Here is a 26,302-nt window from a genome sequence, read left to right on the forward strand (position 1 = left end):
TTAAATCATCTTAAATTATACCATGACGTAAGAATACATTTAAAATCTAAATAAATCTAATATCTGTATAAATGCATTTAATAAATAAAAAATAATAATGTAAATAAATAAAAAATAATGTAATATATAAATAAATGTAAAAAATAAATATAAATACATTTTGATAAAAAAACTGTATTACAATGAATATTTAAAATTATTTTAAATCAGCTTAAATTATACCATGATTATGATGATATACAGGTGAAAATGTGCTTGATTGACATGTAAATGTCTATGTGTGAGTCATAAATATATTCCTGGCTAATAAAGTAAATATTGTTTATTTTACAAAACATCATTGCTAAGTATGTAAACATTACATAGTTTGTAAAATTGCTCTTAAATGCTAGTACAGAAAGTGAAAGACAGGTGTTTGCTGGTGTGCTCTACTGCGGGTTTTCTTCAGGCCGTCCACCGAATGCACTCTGTGACAGAGATTGAAGCTTGTTGTGTGTGTGGTTGTCTTTCAGGGCCGTGGTTGAGAAATATCTGCTGGAGAAGTCGCGTCTGGTGTCCAGAGAGAAGAACGAGAGGTACGACTTTCAAACGTCTCTTCTGTGCATCAGAAAGCAGGCTGCTTTGACGTTTGGTCAGAGACTGAGATGTTTCCCACCGTATCTGTCCGCCCATCGCTCTCACAGCCGTTTCTGCAGCGCTAACCGCAGTATTATCAGCTCGTATCAGCTCACCACGACTGTTGCAGAACCTGAAAAACAGAGGCGACGTTTCTCAACAGCCTGATTGTGCGCCTGTGTTCAAAATACTGTAAAATAGCTTTGACTAATTAGATGAGTAGCATGTGGTTTTGGGATTTACCCTAGTGAACTGATTCATTCAAATGATTCAAATGGGGGAAATCCTTGAGGACTAATAATAACATGCTTTATGAGTGAACTGATTCGTGTAAATGAATTGGTCTAAAACCAAGATATCAAAATCTCAAATTTAATGTGCATGTAAATAAATTTAATATCTAAATAAATTTAAATCATTGTTTTTTTATACAAGAAAATACTCTATTAGACTGAATATTTTCATTTAAATCAGCATAAATTAATAGGACCATGATTTATAAATCAATTGATTCATTTGAATGGTTCACGACAGACAAGATATCACATCTTTCAAATTTAATACATAAATACATTTAATATATGAATACATTTAAATAAGTATATAAATCAAGATTGCAAGAAAAATTTATTGCAATGAATATTTTTAATAAAATGAACACATATTAATAGTGTTTGATAATTGATTAATTCAAAAGATTCATGTAAATGAATTGCTCCAAAATAAGATAACGCCGCCTTTAATTTTAATTTATAAATAACCAAATTTACTATAGAAATGAATCCATATTCAGGGGAAAACTGTATTACAATGAATATTTTAACTTAAATCAGGATGAATAAATAGTACCATGGTTTACGAATTGATTCGTTAAGATGGTTCATGTAAATGAATTGCTCCAAAAACAAGATATCGCCTCCTTTAATTTTAATATATAAATAACCAAATTTACTATAGAAATGAATCCATATTTGGGGGGGGGGGACTGTATTACAATGAATATTTTAACTTAAATCAGGATGAATAAATAGTACCATGGTTTACGAATTGATTCGTTAAGATGGTTCATGTAAATGAATTGCTCCAAAAACAAGATATCGCCGCCTTTAATTTTAATATATAAATAACCGAATGTACTATAGAAAAGAACCCATAGTCGAGGGAAGACTGTATTACAATGAATATTTTAATTTAAATCAGGATGAATAAATGGTACCATGGTTTACAAATTGATTCGTTCAGATGGTTCATGTAAATGAATTGCTCCAAAAACAAGATATCGCCTCCTTCAAAAGCCTCAGTGTCATTATCGGCCTTTTATTAGCAATGTGAAGTGGAGCTATCTAGTATTTCAAAGCGGTAGCTTGATTGTGGTTTACTTTAAATCATGAGTAGCATGTAGCTTTTTCGAGCTCAATAACTCCTTGTTCTTTCCTCCTCGTACAGGAACTATCACGTGTTTTACTATCTGCTGGTGGGCGCGTCGGAGGACGAGCAGCGGGAGTTCAGACTCCTGCAGCCAGAAGAATACTTCTACCTCAAACAGGTCCTGCAAGAATAAAAACACCCTCTTATCTCTTATTATCACTGCTTACTGATACTAGAATAGCTTACATGTCAAAAACAGCCTTGGAAATTGCAACAGTTTTCCGTTTTTGGTTCTGGCTTGCAGGAAAACTTTATGATAGAAGATGCAGATGACCTTCGGCATGACTTCGAGCGGCTGCAGCAGGCGATGGAGATGGTGGGCTTCCTGCCGGCCACCAAGAGACAGTGAGTCAAACTCTCAGGACAGATGTCTTCAGACGGGTTGTGTTGATGTTCAGAGCATCTGAGACTTTCGGCTGTTTATCCTCGTAGGATATTCTCTGTCCTGTCGGCCATCTTGTATCTGGGAAATGTGACGTACAGTCAGAAGTCGTCCGGTAGAGAGGAAGGTCTGGACGTGGGGCCGCCGGAGGTGCTTTCCACACTCTCAGACCTGCTTAAGGTCAGTGCATTTCTCAAACTGCTTATTCATGCAGATTTCGGTGTTTTCCAAGCTGAAGTATGAGTTTCCAAATACATTAAAAATAAATTTTGTAATAAGAACGGAATGTGGATGAATAAAAGCTTGGTAATTTAACATTTGAAAGCAAAGAAATATTTATATTGTAATTTTACAGTTGTTCTGTAAAATAATAATTTTATAAAATTATTATTATATATATTTTACAATGCAATAACATTTCAATAGTAGTACATTTCTTTATTGATTTGTTTAATTTGTATAATTTAAGTAAATTAAAAATATAAAAAATATTTTAATGTTATTTTGATTAATAATATAATACGTACATATAAATAACGTTATAATTAATTTATATGCTGTTTTATTTTATATTATGATTATTATTGAATACACTAATATTATTTCAATAGTAATGTTTCTTTATTGATTTGTTAAATTTTTATCATTTAAATAAAATACAAATATATTAAAAAAAATAATTTAATAATAATAATAATTTTTTATTATTATTATTATATGGTTTTATTTTCTATTATTGTTGTTTTTATTATTACTAACCCCAACCCTATTATTAAGTACATACTGTACTAATATATATATATATATATATATTATTTTGAATAATTATTAGTAGTAGTAGAGGTATTTTATATTATTTTTGATTTTATTATTACTAAACCCAACCCTATTGTTATTGAGTACATATTGTATTGTAAAATAAAAATAGTATTATTGCAATAACGTTATACTTTAATTTATACAATTTAAAAAATAAAATATTACTAAAACATTTTATTTGAATAATAATATTAATTGTTATTATTATTGTGTAGTCGTATTGAATAGGTGAAAAAACAGACTTTCCTCCGTTTTTGTCCTTAGCTGATCACATGCTTGTTTTATGCTCTCGCTAGTTTGTTGTATGTTTTGAACGTCACTTCTCAAGTTTTCTTTGGGGTTGTGGTCCAGGTTAAGGAGGAGCCTTTGGTGGAGGCTCTTACCAAGAGGAAAACGGTGACCGCAAACGACAAGCTGATTCTGCCCTACAGCCACAGCGAGGTGCACTAGAGCCGTCCGCTTTCATACGCCACTGTTAGCAGAGCGCCCAGGTGTTTTTGTAGCTAAACGAGTGTCGTTTGTGCAGGCGATCACCGCTCGAGACTCCATGGCCAAGTCACTGTACAGCGCCCTGTTCGACTGGATCGTCCTGCGCATTAATCACGCGCTGCTTAATAAGAAAGACATGGAGGAGTCCGTTTCGGTAAGATGCTTGAAACTGCAACAATCAGAGTCTGCATTAAGGATGTTCAAGGTCTTACAGTCATGTGGTTTCTCCATTATTTCAGTGCTTATCTATTGGTGTGCTTGATATCTTCGGCTTTGAGGACTTTGAGACCAACAGCTTTGAACAGTTCTGCATCAACTATGCCAACGAGCAGCTTCAGTATTACTTCAACCAGCACATTTTTAAACTTGAACAGGTTAGTGGACTGGTTTGCATGCTCTCAACCTTTAAAAGTCTCCATTTTATGCCAGTTTGATCACAATATGTGGTTCGTCCGCCTGCAGGAGGAGTATCAGGCCGAGGGCATCACCTGGCACAACATCGACTACATCGATAACGTCGGCTGTATCCACCTCATCAGCAAGAAGCCCACTGGACTCCTCTATTTACTTGATGAGGAGAGCAAGTAAGACTTGCATTGACTCATTGCTCTCTGAACTACTTTTTTGAAAAGATAAGCACCAGTTTTTGTGCTGATGTACGTTCCTTTCTTCATAGCTTTCCTCACGCCACTGATAAAACCTTGCTGGCCAAGTTCAAACAGCAGCACCAACAGAACCATTACTTTGTGCCTTCGTCATCCTCCATTTGGTGAAGGGAACCAGCCTTCGTCATATATATAGAGTATATATATATATATATATATAGTATATATTTATAAGCATTTAAAATTAAACTAAATGTTACAAAATGTTTGTAATGGCACAATTAATTGTCATTATTTTTTTATTTTTTTAATTATAGTTTTATTATAAATAATATATATTAATATTTATATACATTTTTGGCCCAAATAATAGAAAATACAGTAGATCTTTACAAAATGCCTGTAATGGCAACTGAATAAATAATAATAATAATTTATATATTTAAATACATGCATATATATATATATATATATATAATATATATATATATATATATATATGTGGTGTGTGTGTGTGTATATATATATATATATATATATATATATATATATTATATGGGGGTTTACAAAACATCTTGAAGTTTTATACTAAAAATTAATGGGTGTGTATATATTGCTATAAAATTTTATAAAAATGGATTCCATATAAATAAAAAATATATAATATAAATAAATTTTTTTTTATGAATGATTAATATTTAAATGTCTTTAAAACAAAAGACACCAGTTTTGTAGAATGCTATTAACTATAACTAAAATTCAATTTTTGCATGTAAACTGCCTCCAACAGGATTTCCGTGAGTATGTTGTGTATGAAGTGCTTCAGGTTTTTGTTGTTCTCTTGCGAAGCAGTGACCGAGCTTATGTCCGGCAGCTGATTGGGATGGACCCGGGCGCGATGTTCCGATGGGGAATCATCCGTGCCAGCATCCGCGCACTGGCCGCCTTCAACGAGGCCGGCCGTCGCTGGGCAGCCAAGACTGCAGGTAACCCATGGAGCAATATGCATTACTTTCAGATTAGTTTAAAACTTTGGATTTTCAGAGACTAAGGTGTTATTTATAGCTTGCATGTAAGAAAGCTGCCTGGTGACGCAAACAGTCTTATTTAGAAGGATTTCAGAATGATTAAACTAAGAAGGGATAACAAAAATAAGTGAGTAAGGTTGTTTGCGAGACGTTTTGGGTGGGGTGTTGAAATCATGCCGTCAGCGCTGTTTGTGTTTGTGTGTTGACATACAGGTGTGGTCAGACCGAACTCCAGAGTTCCTTTAGGAGAGCTACAGAGATCCAACGTTCCCATTGAGAGGATGTACCGGTAAGCTTTGGACTAGAAGAGAGAGAGAGAGAGAGTGAGCGAGAGAGAGAGAGAGAGGGAGAGAGGAAGGAAGTGTTGTGAGGAACTTGATCTCTTCCTGTCCTTTCGTTGCCTTTGTGTGGCAGGTGATCATGTGACCATGCTCTCTCCACAAAGGCACATTGCAGGCCGATTTCTCACAGTAATCTCATGCGCTCGGTCCCATTTATGCAAATACAAAATATAACAGCATCTATAATGAAAAACATGACCAGGTTATATTTCATCCTAAAATCCAAAGAAAAAAATAGTGGAAAAATTTTGCATGGAAATTTTTTTTTTTACTTTAAATAATTTCTTGAAAAGCATCATAATAAGTAGACAATGCAAGAAAAAAAAAAACATTTTATTTATTTAAATACCACTATATTAATCATTTCATGTGAAACACAATCAATTTAAGACAATGAAACAAATCCAATTTAAAATATATTCAAATGAAACCTGATGTGCTCAATTGTCACTAAAATATCATAGTATCATTGTTTCATGGTCTGTAACTTTTATGCAAAATGTAATTTCTTATTTTGTGGTGACATATGACCAGGACATGTTTATGACAGATTAGAAAGAATGATCACGTTAATAAATGTACTTGTTCCTGCAATGTCCCTGTGCTTTTCCTCTGGTGTTTGTCAAGGGTTTTTCCCTCAGTTACTGACCTGTGATCAGTTTCACTAAAGTTTAAACCGTACGGTCAGTAAAGCTGGTCATAGATCAGCACCTGCTGGTGGTGTTCGCCCTCGGGTGACTGTGTGTGTGTGTGTGTGTGTGGTGTTTTTCTACAGCCATGCTCCTATGCTTGATTTCTCCTTTGATCATTCAGAGGAGCGCCCTCTAGAGGCTTTTGAGGACATCTTTGCTAGTTATAAGAGTAAGAAGTAAGTGGACTTGAGCAGAACATTGAGGTCAGACAGGGAGAGCTTTGGCGGCTTGGGAAGGCTGTGTTTCCGGTATTCTGAGCAAACTCAAATACTACATTCAGATGTCCCCAGAATCCAGAAGCTAGCGCTTTTCTCTCTTTATGTGATCAAAGGGCGGGCCAGAGTTTGTATTTAACCTGGTTTGTTCAAAGAAATTCACAATCCATGACATGCACTCATAAATCCCAGTTGGGACCTTGTGAGGTTTATTACCTCTTAGTACTCCCAAGTGGGAAGGAAACCATAAAGTGTCCTTTTAAGGCGTTTATTACGGAAGCGAGTTCACTTCCTGGTTTGTTGTCCCCAGCCCCCAGTGCCAATTCTACCTGTTTGACCTCATATTGTTCTGATCCGAGTGGTAAGTGAACCAATGCATGAGTCCAGGCCTTTGCTGAGTGGGGTGCCGACCCCCGTTTTAACACCCCGTCAGGTCAAAACCAGAGTAACAACAGCATGGATTCACCAGGAATAGTTCACCAAATTAAAGACCTTTTCGAATTTAACACACTTGCCTGCATTTGTTCATTGTACGTGATTCCTTGGTGGAGGGTGTTTCCTTGCGCAAAAGTTGGTTAACAACATTGGTGTTGGGTTCCTGTACTTTCCCTTCCCCGTTCAACTCACCTCACTCCCTCTGTCTCCTCCCCCTACCATTTCACCGTATGAATCAGGGACATGCATGCCCAAATCATCAACTCCATTAAGGACTTGCAGTTGGATGGAGAAGATCCACGTAAGCTGCTGCAGTCCTGGGGTCGCCTGCGGTTCCCGCGCCACGTCCTCCAGTGAGTTTGACCTCTGACTCCCCTCTGGCTCGGAATGGATGGGTCCACCTTGCTGACCCTTCATGCCTTGACATCATCGGTTGGCATGGAAGCCAATGCTTGAGGCCCTTTGCTAAGCTTAGTTCTGAAACGTTCCCTACTCCCAAACTTTCCCAAATATGCACCGTTATTTATCGGATGTGATTTACTGTTTAACCCCAACCGCCCTTTTAACCCTGCACTAATAATATCCATCTAACAAGTATGCCAATTATTTTTAGATGGCACCCCAGTGGTGTATGTTAGAGGAATGCAGAGTTTACGAGCTAAAAGCAGTGTGATCTTCATTAGCACATGCGCTTGGAATGGTATCCACATGCTAACATGCTGCATGAATTTATACGAGACCAACCCATTGAGTCTGTAATGTTTTATGAGCGTCAGAATCATTGCTTATATAGACCACAGACTTCGAATAAACTTGTCCTCTTATAACTGTCGCTCACCCTAAAGTAGGAATGTCGTAGATTAGTTATGTCAAAAAAATAATTCCTCCCTTCCGTGGTGTTTTCATCTCCCCCGAAACCATCTTCTCTGTTATGGTGTCTACATGCTAGATTTAATCCCAGAGAACTCTGGGAATCCGTGCATTTCAATGGGGATGTTAGACAAATGACTTGGGAATCCGTGCATTTCAATGGGGATGTTAGACAAATGACTGGAAACGAATGAAGACCCGGCTTTTTCCACACCATTCCGTAAAACAAATCTTGTGCGGCGTTCTCCGTAAAATGCTTCTCAATGGCACAGGTTTCCTTACTCACGTTGCACAAGCCAAAGCATGTCTCACTCTGCTAACACGTCGTATCCCTTCGCTTCTTATCTCAACAAACCATCAACCCTCCTCTTCCTCCTTCCCTACAGGAAAAACAAGAACCCCAAGACCAGGCAACTCATTCCCAAGGTAAAGCTCTCGCTTGCTGAAATTATCTAACTGCATATTTCAATGAACGCTGTCTAGGGGTTTGTTTGACTGACTTGAAGTAGCTGCTTACGGTATTGGTAGCATCATTTTGTTATGTTTAACATCAACATGGTCTAGATAGTTGGGTTAGAAGATGCAAATCAACCCTGCCTTTGCAAAAATGTTGGCATGCACACAGAAAATCATAGCCTACTCTGCAAACTTTTTAAAAACTCAAAGATTACTTAGACACTGTGCAATTGTAGGCCAAATTTCAGCTTGGTGGGTTAATATAGAATTGCCACCATAAAAGCTTGTAACCAGAGTAATTTGAACAATGACAGTTATTCAGTGATATCTTGGGTAATAGCAACATTTTAAGTGTGGCAATCCAAAAAAAATCACTTACAGCACCTTTAACTTGTTAGCATTTGCAGCACAGCTGGTACATTTCCATCACCATTGCTGAAAGTGTAAAGTTTAGCTATGATTGTTTATGGCTTTCCGTTACATGTGCGGTGCTGGGTAAATGTTTTGAAGACTCTGGAGCTCTGGCTGGAATGAGATTTTCCATGTCGTCATGTATCCATGGCATTCATATGAGTCTTTCTGTGTGAGAGATTGACTTTCTGTTTTTGTGTGTTTGGGCAGAATCTGTTGGACACTCGCTCGCTGAAATTTGTAGTGGGCCTCCATGACCGCACCACCAAGTCTTTACTTCATGTGCACAAGAAGAAACGTCCTCCCAGCATCAGTGCCCAGTTTCAAGTAAAAAAAAAAACAATTTTAAATTAGCATGACTGTTCGTGCCAATTTGGTGGTTCTGACTTAAACAAACGCTCTGTTCCAGAACCTAGTGAAGGCATTGTAAAGCATCACAATCACTAAGCTGTTCCAAAAGATACATTTCATATATTTCATCAAGTATATGTCATTCAGTGCTTAAAATAAGTCTAAATAGAAAAAGATTATTTTAGCCAATATTATTTTTTTTTTGCACGCTTAGAGTTACATGCTGTTAGCTTGACGACATTGCTAAAATCAAACTATTGTGGCATGTGCTCTGCATGAGAAGAGCTATTTGTGCAGCAGAATAGAAGACAGCTGCTTTTATAAGCAGTAGACTGAAAGGAATAACAGAAATCTCACTAGGTTTTGGAAAGGTTAAAAACTATATTTTAAGCGCTACTATTTCAAATGTTAGGATCGGAGAATGCTAAGAATATTATCCTCCAGTGGATCTAATGGGCCAAAGTCATCATTTGTGGTTTTCTACTTGTCTTCCACTCAATATTATGATCTTTCTCCATATTGCAGACATCTCTTAGTAAGCTTCTGGAAACGCTGGGGAAGGCAGAACCATTCTTCATCCGATGCCTCCGCTCTAATGCTGAGAAGGTGCAAATGAAACGTCCTTGTTCACCCTATTCAAGTTGATCTTGATTTTAAGTCCATCAATCTTTCCATGTACATTCGTGGTCTTATTTTGAATGGTTCATCTGTGCACAAAATCTTTTGTATTTTTTGTTCTATATTAATAAATTAGTTTTTTGTGTTTTCTCTGTGACATTCAGAAGGAAATGTGTTTTGATGAGGCGCTCATTGTGCAGCAGCTGCGGTACACGGGCATGTTGGACAGTGCGCATCAGACGGTCAGGTTATGGAGCCAAATACACCTTTCAGGTAACCAATATATTTGTCTTAGTGATTAGAACAAACCTATAAACCTAAAAATTCAACTAAGTGTATAACTTGCCTGTCCGAAAAAAAAAAACGAAGCTGGTTTTCTGTATTACAGGAGTTTACTGAGCAGTTTCGTGTGTTGCTACCAAAGAATGCTGCGTCCCTGGAGGACATATCATCTCTATTGCACAGGCTTGGCTTTGATCACACTACCTACCAGATTGGAAAAACCAAGGTCAGCATTTTTCCCAGGAACCCTAAAGGGTTTAATTGACAACTTTTCTAGTTTTGGAATTTTAACAGTTATGTCTGGCATTGTTTCTTTTCTACAGGTGTATCTCAAAGAACTCGAAAGGCAGAAGCTTCAGGACATCCTCCACAAGGATGTTATGTGCAAGATCATTTTCTTGCAGCACTGGTTTAGAGCTAAAATAGAGAGGATGGAGTTTGTTAGAATGAGAGAGGCAGCCATCTTGATCCAGGTATATGTTTGGGCAGTATTCTTGCAGTTGTCTTGTGTTTGGCCAGTCTGCACTTGTCTGATTTTTGATTGGCTTTCTCTGCAGCGCTCATGGCGTAGGTTCCGTAAAGAGAAGTTCTACCAAGTGGCGGTTTTGATCCAATCAGCATGGCGAGGTTCCAAACAGAGAGCTGAATATCAAAAAACACGAGCATCCGTCACAAAGATGCAGGCACTTGCAAGAGGGCATTCGGCTCGCAAACGGTATAGACCTCAACACGAATTTGAAATTAAATGTATTTACTTTCTTAATACACATTCTTGGCTTATTGAGCATGATTTAGTAAGTTTTGGATTCGGACTTGTTAGGTACTACTCACTAAAGGAAGAAAAAAGGAAAAGAGAGGAAGAGGAAGCTCGGAAAAGAAAAGAGGAGGAGGAAGCAGCTCGAAGAGCTAAGGAAACAGAAGAGGCTGCTAGACGAGCTAAAGAGGAAGAAGAGGCAGCCAGGCGTGCCAGAGAAGAAGAGGAAGCAGCTAGAAGACAGAAAGAGCAAGAGGAAAGTGCAGCTCTGCTTGCTTTAGGGGAGAATTCGCTACTACAACAACCTCCGGCACCAGGCAAGCAGTCCAACGATGTGGAGACACTAGTGCTGGAGCGCAATAAGGCTGCTGTGGATGTTGAGATTGAAAGTAAGGGCAGAGCCCAAGTTGATGTCTCAAAAGACCAAAGTCATTCCGAGAAGGTTCCTCAAGTGGAGGCTGGTCCTCACCCTGAGGTTAAAGAACACCAGAAGCAAAAGGAAAATGAATCTTCTGCACATCCCGGAGAGGAAGGTACACAAGCTAAACCCACTTCTCTTGAAATCCCAAGCGGACAAAGCCAAAACAGAGCTCCTCCGCTCTCCAAGCTGCCAGTATCCAGAAGTCAGGAGAAACGGGAGCTTAGGAGACAACGTGGCCTAGAGCACAGCCAGAGAGAAAGTGAGCGAGCAGCTTCAGCCGGAAAAGACAATACTTCCTTCAAGAGCAAAACTCTAGAGAGACCAGGGAAAGAAGACGGCAAGCTGAAGGAGCGGTCCGACAGCAAAGAGTTGGATCAGTATACCTTTGTGGCTTGGAAGGTAGACAAGGTGAAGAGGGATGCCAAAGATGTCCCACCTGAACTTGTTCGACCTTCCACCTTACCCTTAGATATCCCTACTTCAGGACCTGGAAGAAAAGCTACACAGACCCGTCCATCGCCGCTCAACCTGCTCTTGCCAAAGAAGAGGCCAACAGGAAAAAAGAACCAACAAGAAGCAGCACTCAGCCAGAAAACTTCATGGCAGGACCCCACAGTCTGGAGGACAGGAACATCAAAACTCTCCAGTATGGTTTCTTATCTTCTCCTTCTAGTATATCTTTCTTCATCTCCTTATAAGATTCTGACAGTATCTTTTATCTGGTTCTCCCAACTTTACCAGGAATCGCGGGATCTCTATGTCACTAGACGATGTGTCCAAAATAGGTTTGGGCGGTTCATCACAGGTAATGTTGACTTGATTTAATTAGTTAACACGATGGTAAACATGAAGGAATACATTGATTTTTGTGCCTTGAAATTTATGTTTGACTGGTTAAAGGGGTCATATGATGTTGCTAAAAAGAACGTTGTTTTGTGTAGTTGGTGTAATGAAATGTTTACGCAGTTTAAGGTTCAAAAAACACATTATTTTTCACATTCTGTACATTATTGTTTCTCCTCTAGTGCCCCGCCTTTCAGAAACGCGTCAATTTTTTCAAAGCTCATCGGTCTGAAAAGCACGGTGTGCTCTGATTGGCCAGCTATCTAGTGTTTTGTGATTGGCCGAATACCTCAAGCGCATGACGGAAATGTTAAACCCCTTACCAGGTTCAAGAAACTTTCCTCCATAAAATGTGCTGCACACGCTCTAATATTTGGGTTGAATTGTTCTGGAACAATGTTGTAAATAAAACATAACCACTGATTTCTAGTTGTGTCCTCATTTGGAAGGCAAAACAAAGTAGTTTGGCTCTCACAGCGAAACACACTGTGTCTCCACGACATGGCGGCGTCAGCAAAAACAATACTACAGCGAGAATAAAAGTGACGCATTCTTTCTTTACGTATACATTTGGGCGGTGTTATGCAAATCTTCCCACACAGTGACGTAGATATGTGGGGGTGTGTTTGAACAAGCCATTTTAGGAGGGTGTGACTTTTATAAAGAATATCGTTTTGGGTTTGAGACTTTAATCTTTGCGACTTTGCAGATCTTCTGTATGCACGAACACTTAACACTCCGTAGACAAAGGAAAACATGAAATTGTATCATATGACCTCTTTAAGTTCCACTGCAAGCTTCCCATTTGTATGCAAGCAGACAATCTGCTGTTCTGTTGTTAAATTTGGTAAATTAGGATTATAATTTAAACAGTCGCTTGAGTTTAAGTGATCATGCTTCTCTGGCTGATTCAGGGCAAAGCTCGTCAAAGACGCAGGCCACGGCTCGCCCTTGCACGTATATGTTTGCCCATTAAAAGTGTTGAAATGGAGGATGCAGAGTACTGGACTTATCCTCTGCCCCCCACGAGTCCATTAGAGGTGGTATATTACAGCCTGAAATTAGATGCTGTCCTGGGATCTGTGGTGTGGGGGCTGCTGGTGGATTAACCGAATGGAATCCTGGTGGATTAACTTGTGCTAAGGAAAAGGAAATTTTACTGGTACAAAGTGAAGCCCTTTAGTCTGTTTGTTATCCAGTATGCACAGTTTTTAGACGCTTTTGTAAATTTTCAAATACTGTGCTGTACTGACCTATTGTCATGGCAACACAGTAGAGCTTTCTCTGATTGGCTAAAACTTCCATCACTGTGAATTCTGAACGCTCAATGGCCTTTAAAACACTTATGGGATAACAAACTGAAATCTCAAAATGCCATGGTAGACAATTTCAGACTCTGGTTTACTGTGGTCTTTCCAACTATTCTTGACTCCTTTTCAAGTAAATAATCATCATACTTTTTAATTATTCAGTTTGGGATAAAAAAAAAAGTGAAGCATTGTCCCACGTCAGCTTCCTTTAAGGTGTTGTCTACACAGACAGAAGAAATTTTCTCCTTGACAGTCTGACACGCTACTCATTATGCCATTGTCTAATCAGCAGAAATGTTTATGTTTCTGTACATTACACTGTGCTGCATAAAACTAAGACATTTGCTGTGCTCATAAATGTTTGTGTAGACACAGTCCAGCACTGAGGTTGGTCCTGATAGCACGAAGCCCAGCACATTGAAGGAAAAAGCTCATGACAGCCACAGCATGCAAGATGTATCACCTGTCCAGCCGTCGACCCCAGAGAGGTACTGTCCCACCTACCAGTATTACCAGTTTAACTACCTTCCGGTGGCATTGCTTGTCCTAGACAGAACAGATTGTAGAAGAGAGCAGTTTATTCTAACATCCTCTACAGCATGCCTTGAGAATGTTATGTTAAATGCATTGTGTTATGACTTGCATTTTGACCCATTTCTCAATGCAACAATATGTGAAATTGAGCATAGCTACAAATTTACTTTCACATATGCCTTTGCTTTATCTGCAAGACTGTCTTTCTCAAAAGTAAAAAGCTTTTTGACTCATCCAAAAAATGCACAGTCTTATCTGTATTAGAATGTGGTCACACAGGAAATCTGACTCACTGGTACTCATGGGAAAATTTCGGCCTCTGGCTTACCTCAGCAGTGCCGACTCATACGTCTGACTCCTGGCATAGCTTACAGACTCCCTTATATAGATGCAAAGCATCTGCAATGAGAAAAGGGAGAATCCTGAAATTCCATAATCTGTGTGAAAGTGTGCAATCTCAATGTTTTGATATTGAAATCCCTTGCCTAATGGGACCTCCCAGCATGATGTTAGGATATTATTAATAATAAAATGCAAAACCTGCTACAACTAACTTTATGCAATGGTGCATTTTTGTTTAACAGGACAACAGGGTTTTTCAGAAAGATTCTGAAGAAGCGTCCACATAAAGAAGCTCAGACCCCGGAAGATGGAGACCTGAGCCTAGCTTCCTATTTGGATCAAAAAGAAGGTACATACTGCAAAGACAGCATGTGATTCTTTTATATCGTCATACCTTTTCTCCATTTATTTATTTATTTATTTTTTTGATAGCTACTTCTCCATCACGCTCGCACAATTTAAAGCCTCATGCGAGTCGACCCAACCGGACTGCCAGCATCATGATCAGTCACTCAACAACTCGGGCCTCTGAACAGTGCAACTCCTCGCTGAACCGTGTGATCACCAATGCCAATGAGCTACGCCACCTTGACGAATTCCTGGGCAATCAGGTCTAAAGAATAGATAGGAATGGAAGATGTTGATTGTGTGGTTATGAATAATTGTGCAATCAACTGAAGAGTATAAAAGGGATACTCCATCCCAAAATGAAAATTTTGTCATTAATCACTTTCCCCCATGTCGTTCCAAACCCGTAAAAGCTTTGTTCGTCTTCAGAACACAATTTAAGATATTTTGGATGAAAACCGGGAGGCTTGTGACTGTCCCATAGACTGCCAAGTAAATAACAGTGTCAAATTCCATAAAAGGTATGAAAGTCGTCGTCAGAATACTCCATCTGCCATCAGATGTGCAATCTGGGTTATATGAAGCGACGGGAACACTTTTTGTAAGCTAAGAAAAACAAAAATAACGACTTTATTCAATAATTCCTTTGTTAACGCTCTCCTCTGAGTCTCTCATTATCACCGTATAATGTGTATGCTTTTCTGTGTCATCCACGCCACAAGGATGCGCTGTTTTCTTTCAAATCAAAGCTAAATACACATAGAAACAGCGCATCCTTGTGGCATGGATGACACAGAAGATCATACACAGCATACGGTGATGAGAGAGACAGGAGACCGTTAACAAAGGAATTATAGAATAAAGTCATTATTTTTGTTTTCTTCTCTTACAAAAAGTGTTCCCGTTGCTTCATATAACACAGATTGCACGTCTGATGGCAGATGGAGTATTCTGATTGTGACTTTCATACCTTTTATGGACCTTGACACAGTTTTTTATTTGGCAGTCAAGCCTGCAGGTTTTCATCCAAAATATCTTAAATTGTGTTCCGAAGACGAACATAGCTTTTACTGGTTTGGAACAACATGGGGGAAAGTGATTAATGACTAAATTTTCATTTTGGGATGGAGTATCCCTTTAAGTCGTGTTTGTAATGTATACAATTTCTGACAAGCTTTGCATTACTCTTTGTCTTATGTGGTGTAGGTGAATGATCTGCGCTCAAGGGGAAAGCAGCTTTCAGGAACAGAGCACATCTTCATTACTGCTACGATGCAGTTCAGAGAAAACATCAAGGGGATGTACTCATTCTCTGTGAGTAGAGCTAATACAACACTCCCTAAAACTACAACCCAAACACTACAGGATATACCAAATATGCTATGTCCTATTTGTGATGCAACGACACCAATTTGTTGGTTTGCTAGGTCGTGATGTATTATGGGCATTAAAAGAAACTTGTAGTTCATGTTATTCATTTCTTCTTCTTCACCAACAGAAACCACAAATTGGGTATAAGGCTTTGATGAAGAGCTACCACAATAAAGTGATCGGTCTAGCTGGAGAAAAGCAGAAAGGTGAGGTGCCACTGGTGGTCAATCTCTTCCAGTCAGTTCTGGATGGCTTCATTAGAGCGGAGATCAAAAAAGAAGAGGCCGAACCAGCCAAGGTGAAAGTTCATGCATGGCCTGTTACCCTTTCATTAGCTGATTTAAATGGTAGTTGTTATTTATCATTTGAATGCATGTTATCCTTTTGACTTACCTTGGATAAACTCTCTCTCTCAGCCACCCAAAGGTCGTAAGATGAGAAGGAAGAAGGATAAGGGCGTAAGTATCCTTTCATCCTTTCATATTGACTCTGCTTTGTGAATTGTGAAGAAATGTAAACACCTTGTCTCAATTTAGTTGGAGAATCCATTGGACCATGTGTTTACGCACTACCAAGTCAACATCATGCAGTCTTGTGATCAGTGCACCTCCTACATCTGGGGCATGGAGAAGGCCTACATGTGCAGTTGTGAGTATCTCTGATACATGCCCTGTGGATTTGCCTTCATTCAGGCTGAGAACATTGTGTGATGAGTCCCTTCTGTTTCAGATTGCAAAATGGTTTGCCATAAGAAGTGCATATGTAAAATCGTCATAGACTGCTCTACATTCTCTTCTAAGAAGGTAAGAATCCAATCTTCTTAGCATTTTGGAGAAGCAGTCATTTCGAAATCTTGTTCAGTTGGTCGATCTTTGTGTGCTGTGGGTCTAGTGTGATGATGAGCCAGGATCACAACACTTTGGTGTTCGTGTGTGCAACCTGGTCAACAACAAGACCTCTGTGCCAATTGTTCTGGAGATAATGCTGGAACACGTGGAAATGAATGGCCTGTACACAGAGGGCATTTACAGGAAGTCCGGCTCAGCCAATCGCATGAAGGAGCTACACCAGCTGTTGGAAGCAGGTGAGCTATTATGGATATTTCCAGAACTCAAAGGCACATTGGGAAGACGACCTCTCTGTAGTCTCACATAGTCATATTTATGACTTTTTGTAGCTTACTCTTGATAACTTTGTTAAATAACCCTGTTTAATGACTGCATGTTTGTGTAGGCCCAGAGAATGTTAGTCTTGAGGATTACCCCATCCATGCCATCACTGGCCTGGTCAAACAGTGGCTAAGGGAGTTGCCTGAACCTCTCATGACCTTCACGCACTACAACGACTTCCTCCGAGCAATAGGTTGGTCCCCACAACACCCTTCTGCCGTCCTTTTGGTAGCCCTTAGACACGCTGTAACTCTTTTGTTGTCTTTTATAGAACTGCCTGAGAAGCAAGAGCAATTGCAAGCCATTTACAAAATTTTTGAACAGCTTCCAGCGGCCAACTTCAACACCTTGGAAAGACTCGTTTTCCATCTTGTCAGGTACAGATGAGTACATGCAGTCCGTAACAAATGCTGTCAGTGCAAAACCATGTAGCCGTCAGGTGTTAACAATCTGGTGTCATTTCAGGGTTGCAAAGGAGGAGAAGAGCAATCGGATGACGCCAAACTCTCTGGCCATTGTTTTTGCCCCCTGCATCCTCCGTTGTCCGGACAGCGCCGACCCACTCATGAGCATGAAAGACGTCGCCAAAACCACCATGTAAGGTCTTCATATCCACACTGCAAGTTATAGAGTGTTGTTAAGAACAATGTGAATGAAGTCTCAAGACTGAACCTTTACCTTCCTCAGCTGTGTGGAGATGATACTTAACGAACAAATCCGGAGATACAATGAGAAAATGGAGGAGATCGAGCAGCTGGAATACGCTGAGGCACTGGCTGTCAATCAGCTCAAGCTAAAAAGACGAAACACGGTACACTTGATATACCTGTCCTAGTGGTTTGTTTCCAGATGCCTGTGAAAAATGGCCATATTTTGCCCCCTGAACAATCACTTTTTCCAACAGACCGCAACCTTCCACAAGGCACCTACAGAGAGTAATTTTTGCAACACTTTTTTGCTTCTCATTTTTATGTCTCTGTAGTGCTGGAATTTACCTCTCAGGTTTATCACTCCTTACAAAGATGTGGCGGTATGTATGTCCCTGTGGTGTTGTGAACCCAGTAGTTTGGCATGTTCATGCATCCATTGTGCATGCCTCACGAATACTAACTGCATGTGTTAGTGTTATTGTAGATCTGTAGACAAGGGTGTCGGGTGGATGTCGGTGTAGATGTGTACTGGTTTTGGGTGGTTGTTGCAGTAAATGGCATGAATTTCAAAGCTACGCGAAGTAAATTACTGAATATTAAACAGTAGGGGCATTCTGTGATGTATTTTGTTTGTATGAATACAGATTATAATGCAGAAAGACAAGCAGTCAGGTTTGACTGTTAATCTCTGTATTTGATTTCTACAAACCTTTGAAACTCATGCCATGGAAACTTACAGACTTTAATTGTGTTTAGTTCCACAGTGAAATATAACATCCATCCGAGTAGTTGCAATTCTTTCCCAGTAGACCCTTTCTCTTCCTCCAGACTTGACTCACCTTTGAAACATCTCTAACACTCCTCATTTTCACTCCGTGAGGGATTGTTGTGCCACACTTGAAGAATTACAACTTCCTCGTTTTTACTTCATAGACTAAGCACATGGGGGCAGACTTGAGTACAATGAACATGTTTAGTACTGTAGTCCCTTCACTGAAGAACCTCCTGTCTTTCAATGCTTCCTTTTTTTGTGGCAACACGGGGAAAAGCCTGGATCCGTCGATCTCTTTATCTTCAGTTGAAGTTTGTATTTGTTTGGACTCTAGGTTCGGGAGAAGCCAGCTTCCGATCTTTGTGCTGTACCTGAGAATGAGCCCCTGGATTCAGACACAGAAGCTGAGCAAAGCCTGATGGAGCGGATCAAGTCCATCAAGCAAGAAAAGTGTGTGAATGTAGAAGAAATCAAACAAGTAGTCTCAGGACCACATTGCATGACGCTTGAACGCCTTTTTCTGTTTTCTGTTCCAGAGAGGACCTTGCCTGCAGGCTACCTGAACTAGAACAGCCCGGTTCTGACCAGGAGAACCTGGACTCGGAGGCATCTGTCAGCTCTGAGAGCCTGCTGGATGAGCGAGCGGTCTGTTCGGACACGGAAGGTCAGTATTAAGGTACAGACTCCCTTTGTTTCGGACTAGCCATTGGTTTTTCCTCTGCAGTAGTCACCCATGTGTGGGTCCTGTCCTTGTTGTGTGTGGTGCAGGTCTGGACGGGATGCTCCTGGCGCATTTAAAGAGGGTGGCGGTGCCATCCGCTCTGTAGCAGGTTGTGATCTCATCTAACCCAAGTGTTTGTATTGTGCATGTGTTCGCGGTGATGGAATAAGACACTGCATGTTGCCTCTCTTTTACGACTGTTGGTGGCATGTTCTGCTTTGCGCTTTCTTCTGCTTTGGGGGTTGATTGGTTCTGTCTCCCTATTGTAGGACAAACAATTGTAATGCCAAGATTATCCAAACCAGCTTGCCTTCCCAAGTCTGTCATCCTGGCCCAAGGAGGCAGCACATTGGCTGACGGACCCTCTCTTCCTTCACTGCCTTCTCCCAGGCTTCAGCTCCAGCGTCGCCACCCTGTCATCCCCAAAACGGTCAAGCTGCCCTCAGGAGTCTTGTGCCACCCGGCTGTACAGTCCCTCCCTCCCCGCAAAGCCCTGTCCCTCACCCTCGTCCAGCGGCGCGAGCAACCCGGCCGCCGCAAAGACAGCATCCAGTCTCTCTACATCGCCGCTGGAATAGACCTCCTCTTCCCGTCCTCAGCTTCAGCCTCAGACACCTCCAGCGCACAGGAGCTCCAGACCTCCTCTCGACGTTTCTCAGACCCGGACATTGCTTTCGTAAAGGACGAGGTTTGAGTTGCAAAGCGGCCTGCTCTCGAAAGAACAATTTGATTGGTTGTCGTCACTGGCGCGGACTGCTGATAGTGACTGATAAAGAGAATTGTCTCACCTAGCACTTTTCCATACTAATAATATATTGGATTTTTAAAGAACCTTTTTTAAGACTCAGATTTGTGCGGCACATAGGCATTTTTTTTTTAACAGTCTTGCACCTTTGTGTCTTCAACCATGAGGAGTGATCCCTTGATGGTGTTTTGTGGACTGATTTATTTGTACACCCAAGGCTTCGTTCATCTTAAATGGACTTTTAAGCTGTAGATCCTCCTTCAATTCCTGCACAAGAACTCAAAGGACAAGTTTTGACTAGGGGGGGGGGGATGCAGCACCAGCCACTTTCCTCTCGGACCAGAATGCTATAACCGAATACAATTTTACATAATAACTCAGAACTTTTTTTTTTTTCTCTTTCATTTTGATAAACGATATGACACTTTGGATCTGTGTGGATGTCTATTCAGAATAGGACTAAATACAGTTAGTGGCCAAGCCATTGTGTTTAATACTAAAGTCAAGATTTACGAATGCTGTTGAATGAAAAGTATGGAACGAATGCCGGCTGGATGTCTAGGATGTAAATTACGTTTTGCATCACGAGGACCGTATGTGTCTACTAGTATCGCTGTTTTTGAGTCCTCAGTGACGTTTTTTGCATTTAATGGAGAAATGAAACTAATTATTTTCCTACAATACAGTTTGTACTGGCCGCAAACCTGTGTGCTTTTCCTGTTTCTTACCCATAATTCTTTGTGGCTTCCTTTTTGCTCCGGAGGTACCACCGACCATCTACTCTTGCTCCTCCTGTTCTACATAATCCTAAACATCACCTTTAAATGAATGATGACAGAACATCAATTAATGAACACAAGAATTATTAATTCATTATTTTGTATAAATTGTTTTAAGAAATACCAAAAGTGGTCCTTATTTTTTTAGTTGTCATTTATAATGCATTATTCAGTTTCAGTGTGTATTGTGAAAAAATATCAGTAGTGTGCATTTAATTTATAAACAAACACAAAACATTGTTTATCAGTGCAGATTCAACTGAATGGTGTCATATTTCTCCTGATCTGGGGAACAATGGAAACAAATGCAGAGTCCTTCCCAGCCGTGTTCCTGTACCATGGCTTCTTATCTGATCTGCTGTGTATTTGACTAACAGTCGTTCTGTGGGGGAAAAAAATAGAAGTATAAAAATTAATTGTGAAAAATGTGTGCATTTTCCGGCATGCAGAAATCTAACACTGTAGAACATGTTGGACTATTTAGAACTACTGTGTTTAGATTACAAGTACACAGAAACTCAAAATGTATAACATTATTAGGAGTTATTACAACACACCTTTGACACCAGTTGTGTACTGTGATAAATTCCCACGTCTGGGATGAAAGAGAGGTACGTTCCTCCATCAGAGAGCTGAAGATCGGTGAGTTTGAGAAAGACACGGCGCTTCTTAACCTCCTCAGGTAAAACTTTTGCTCAGTTCTTGTACGCTGGGTCCTGTTCCTTTACAGAAACTTTTCCACGGATAATATCATAAACATTCCTGTTGTCATTGTGTCTCCAGTGGACTGTCAGTTGTTCTTCTTCAAGTTCAGTATGTCTGTGACTGCACTTCAAGATGACAGAGTCTCCTTCAGCTACTTGATGCAGAGAGGCTAGAAAACACGACTTTTCTTAGAGTTACAGAACTCTAAAACTCGCACTAAAAATTTGTCTTTTTTATTACACTATTTCTGGATTTGTATGTCTTTAGTCACTAGCAAATGAGTGCCATTAATCATGTGACTTTGTAGGGAGTCAGTCATTGAAGATGCATGCTGGTGTAAATGCAGCAAAAGAAAATGCCATTCTCGGTTACATGGCATTTAACTTTTAACTAAAACTGTTTTGCTGATAGTTTGTAATGAAAAAAATGTAATCATAAAAATGGAATATAAAATACTTTTCACTAGTGACCTTTAAAGCCCAGTTTACAGACTGTGCTCTGTTCTTACATGCATCTATTAACAGTGTCAAAACACAGATGAAACAGCATCTGTAAAACATGAAGAAATAAATTATGCTGGGAAATTATATATATAAAAAAAAACCTACCTAAAGTCAACGTAACGCTAGAATGTGAAGAAGTTTATTTTTTTTTGAAATTATATATATGTTAAAAAACATAGCCCCTCCCCTTTGAGCTTTGCCACTTTTTGTGAGCTTATTTTTTTTTATTTGAATCTTTTTTTAGATACTGCTTGTTATCCTGTCATGATTTATAATTTCTGTGAAATTTTTAGTTTTTTTTTTTTTTGGGCCGGGACGTTAAAATTTTTATGATGAAAACTCCTTGCAAAGTTTTCATTATAATTTTTTTAAGGGGTCATATGATGCTTTTTTAAAGATCATTATTTTTTGTATTTAGTGTAATAGAATATGTTGACATGCTTTAATGTTCAAAAAACACATTATTTTTCAAATACTGTACATTATTGTAGGTCCTCTAAGCCCCGCCTCTCTCAAACGTGTCGTTTTCTACAAAGTCCCTCCTTCTGACAAACAAGCGCAGTCTGCTCTGATTGGCCAACTGACACAGTGCATTGTGATTGGCCAAACACTGCAAGCACTCGTCGGAAATGTAACACCCCTTTCCATAATGCTTCATCTTTCAAAATAAATGTAAAGACCGTTAATAATGTCCTTAGTTTTAACATCAGTTCAAGCCCGAGAGAGGAACAGAGTCACGTGACAGACACAGTGATGAAGCTCGTATGTGTTTGCAGTACACAAGTCACGGACGGTTAAGACAGCTGACTCCACTGTGTGACCCCCTCTCTCTCTCTCTCTCTCTCTCTCTCTCTCTCTCTCTCTCTGTACAGTCAATAGCAAATACTTAAACTAATAACAAAATACTTACAGTAATTGATTCAGAAGCACCAGATTGTCGTAGCAAAGTCAGAATGACCTCCTCTCCTAGGTTCACGAAACTGTCGTCCATAAAATGCGTTGCTGTTCTGTTGTAAGTCATTTTAAAGATTTCTAAATGCATCTACTTTCGGAAGCCAAATAAAGTGCTTTTGCTTTCTCCTAGAAACGCAGCATCTCCCTGACATGACTGCTTCAACACTAACTGCTGTTACTGAAACCACGCCTTCCTTCTTCGTGTGAACATTTGGCCGACATTACGCAAATGTTTCCACACAGTGACGTAGAGATGTGGGGGTGTGTTTGAACGAGCCGTTTTAGGGGAGAGGCAGTCTCTTAACTTTGATAAAGAATATCTCTTTGGATTTGAGACTTTAGTCTTTGCAACTTCACAGATCTTTATGCACCAAGAGCTTGTCACACTCCAAAGAGAAAGGAAAAGTTGAAATCGCATCATATGACCGCTTTAAGACCATATCTGTCCGTGAATGGTGCAACTATAGGCCACTTCTTTTAAAAATGACCCCGTGAAAAAGGAGATGATTGGCAGCTTTTTCTATTGCAAAGACATAACTCTAAGAATCATTCTACCACACTGCAATTCAAATATTGTCTAACTGACACTTGAGCTCATCGTCACAAGCCGAAAAACTGTTCCAGGTCTCACGAGGAGCTACTTTTTACAGCGAAATTAACACCGTGATATATTTAAACTCGACGTGCAGTTTAAATAGATAAAGTCTTACTGTCGGTACATGTTGTAGTCTGATGTTGTTGTCAGATTCAACAGGAGCATCTCGGTTTGGAATTTTAAATGAATAAATAAAAAATTAAAAACCGAGTGGAAAGACCGACTGTGAAACACAGACATGCACAGTGTTGGGCAAGCTGCTTGGAAAATATTGTGAGCTAAGCTAACAGTTACTCTTCATTAAATGAAGCTTCACTACAGTAAAGCTACAGCCCTGTGGAATGTAGCAAGCAAAGCTACATCAACACGGCAAAAGTTTACTACAGCTAAGCTTTTTATTATTATTATTATTATTTTTATATTGAACCAACATCATAAGTCAATGCTCTCTCAGTGATCAATACAACTGTCAGTCAAGCAGATAGAAAGGCATAACAGTTCAGTTCAGTTGTTTATTCAACAACTGTTTTAAACCAATTTGGCAACAAAAATCAGTATCATGTACAGGGCTGGATTTACTCATATTGTGACATAGGCAAAATAAATGCTGTCAGCCAGAAACCTGGTATTGTGGCTTTATTGTATACAGATACATTTCTATAAATGGTAACACTTCACAATAAGTTCATTAACGTTAGTTAACTAGTGTAGTAAGTTAACATGAACTAAGAATGAACAATACTTCTTGCAGGATTTATTAATGTTAATTTCAACATTTACTAATGCATTATTAAAATCTTTATTCAAAGTTGTGTGTTAACATTAGTTAATGCACTGTAAACTAACATGAACTACAAATGAACGACTGTATTTTCATTAACTAACATTAACAAAGATGAATAAATGCTGTGATATATGTATTGTTCACTTTATACTCATGTTAGTTAATACATAATGAAATCTTATTGTATAATGTTACCATATAGATGTACAGGTCAACAAATAACGTTTATTTGCATCGTTGCATGTGTCATTGTATTATTATATTAACATTTCACCAAAATCAAGTTCAAATATGAAGGTAAAATAAATAAAATTACACACTGCCCTTTGCTCTTCGTCTATAGTGAATATTTTTAAACACTTAAAATATTTCAAAGCCTACATTATTATATTTTTTTTTTTACTTTACAGTTGTGCACGAAAAATCACTTTAAAGATTCGCTTTTCATTCATAAAGATTACAATTTTTGCCAGAATTGTGTCTCCGGGTGGAAAACAAGGATTTTTAAACTAAAAAAAATTACATGAAATTACCATTATGACCAGTAGATGGTAGCATAGGATTGCTCAAGTTTACCACTCCCTGGTTTTCGTCACGTCTTGCTTATGGATTTATTATAAAATGACTATTATACCATTTTTTTTGTACTTGTACTAAAGTATGAATAAAAAAATATTAATGGTCTAATAATTAAATAATAATGCATTAAGTATTTTATCTTGAACTGTAGAAGCTGCTAAATATATTCAGTCATTTTGACATCGGCTTGTCAGATAATTCATTCCGTCCATTGCTACAATATTTATCACTGTCAGTCATAACAATGACTCGCGGAACAATTTAGCTGATTCACTCGCGTCATTTTTTACATTCACGTTTGCCATTCCTGAAAAAGTATATATGGACAAACAAAACTTTTCTAAAAATTTTAAACTTATTGTGTGAGAAACCTTTTTTCTTGTTATAATGGGAAGATCTGTGCGCGTGTAGAACTCCGTAAACTTGTGAAAACAATTAGTTCAGAGAAACACCTTTGATCTGATTCTGATCTGTGATACGTATAGATTATTTAATTATTTAATATTGCGTTTTTGTATATTACCATTGTCCATTGACACTACATCACAAAAAAAGAAAAAAAGAAAAGAAAATCAAGCTGTCATTTCTTGTACTCTTGGGGGGCCCCTGGTGGACACGGGGGCCCCAACCAGCCGCTAAGTTCACTTATGCCTTGGGCCTGCTCTGGTTAAACTCTACATCATGCAGTTTGAATTGAGAAAGTTGACTTACGTGCGTGAATGTCAGGGTTACTCTCAAAATAAGCCATTAAAAACACCGTCATCTCTGCTTAGACAAACGGGTTTTAAAAAAGGACCCTTGTTTCCTCTCGTAAGAGGAGTGATAAATAATATGCTACATGTAACTTAACAGGTACACATCAAATAAATGACATGAAGCCTAATATGCTAACATTACAATTAACTAACTTTGCTTTTCTCAGACAAGTTTATGAATTTTGCTATTCTCAGACGAAAGTTCGTTTTGGTTGAGATGATGGGTTTTGGTTGATTTGTTAGAAGATGATGTGAAAATTTATTTTAAGAGTGTTGGTTTTTTTCATTTTACTCATTATTCATATATATTTTTTATAGGGATATCAATGCATGATGTATACTTTTTAAAGGACAATTCAATTCGACTGCAGTTCAGTTCATAATCTACAAACCACCAGCATGTATTTCTGTAAAAATGTGTGATCTTTTAAACATACAAAAGAACCAAAAACATATTTTTGAATTAAAAAAAATATTTTTTTTATTTACAAATGTGTACTATATATATTAAAAATATATTATTTAGTTGTACAAATAAAGCTGTACAACTTTTTACATATATATTTATATAACCCCCCCCCCCCCCAACACACACACACACACACACACACACACACAAATTATTCCAAAA

The 26,302-nt window shown here is 38.8% G+C and overlaps 1 pseudogene; it reads left to right on the forward strand.

Moving 5' to 3' along the window:
* The window catches only part of LOC109076370, a 43,725-nt pseudogene extending 23,005 nt beyond the window's left edge, over positions 1-20,720 (forward strand).
* The last annotated feature ends 5,582 nt before the right edge of the window (positions 20,721-26,302 follow it).

The sequence above is a fragment of the Cyprinus carpio genome, chromosome A22 (genome assembly GCF_018340385.1).
Source record: "Cyprinus carpio isolate SPL01 chromosome A22, ASM1834038v1, whole genome shotgun sequence".
In the NCBI taxonomy this organism is placed as follows: domain Eukaryota; kingdom Metazoa; phylum Chordata; class Actinopteri; order Cypriniformes; family Cyprinidae; genus Cyprinus; species Cyprinus carpio.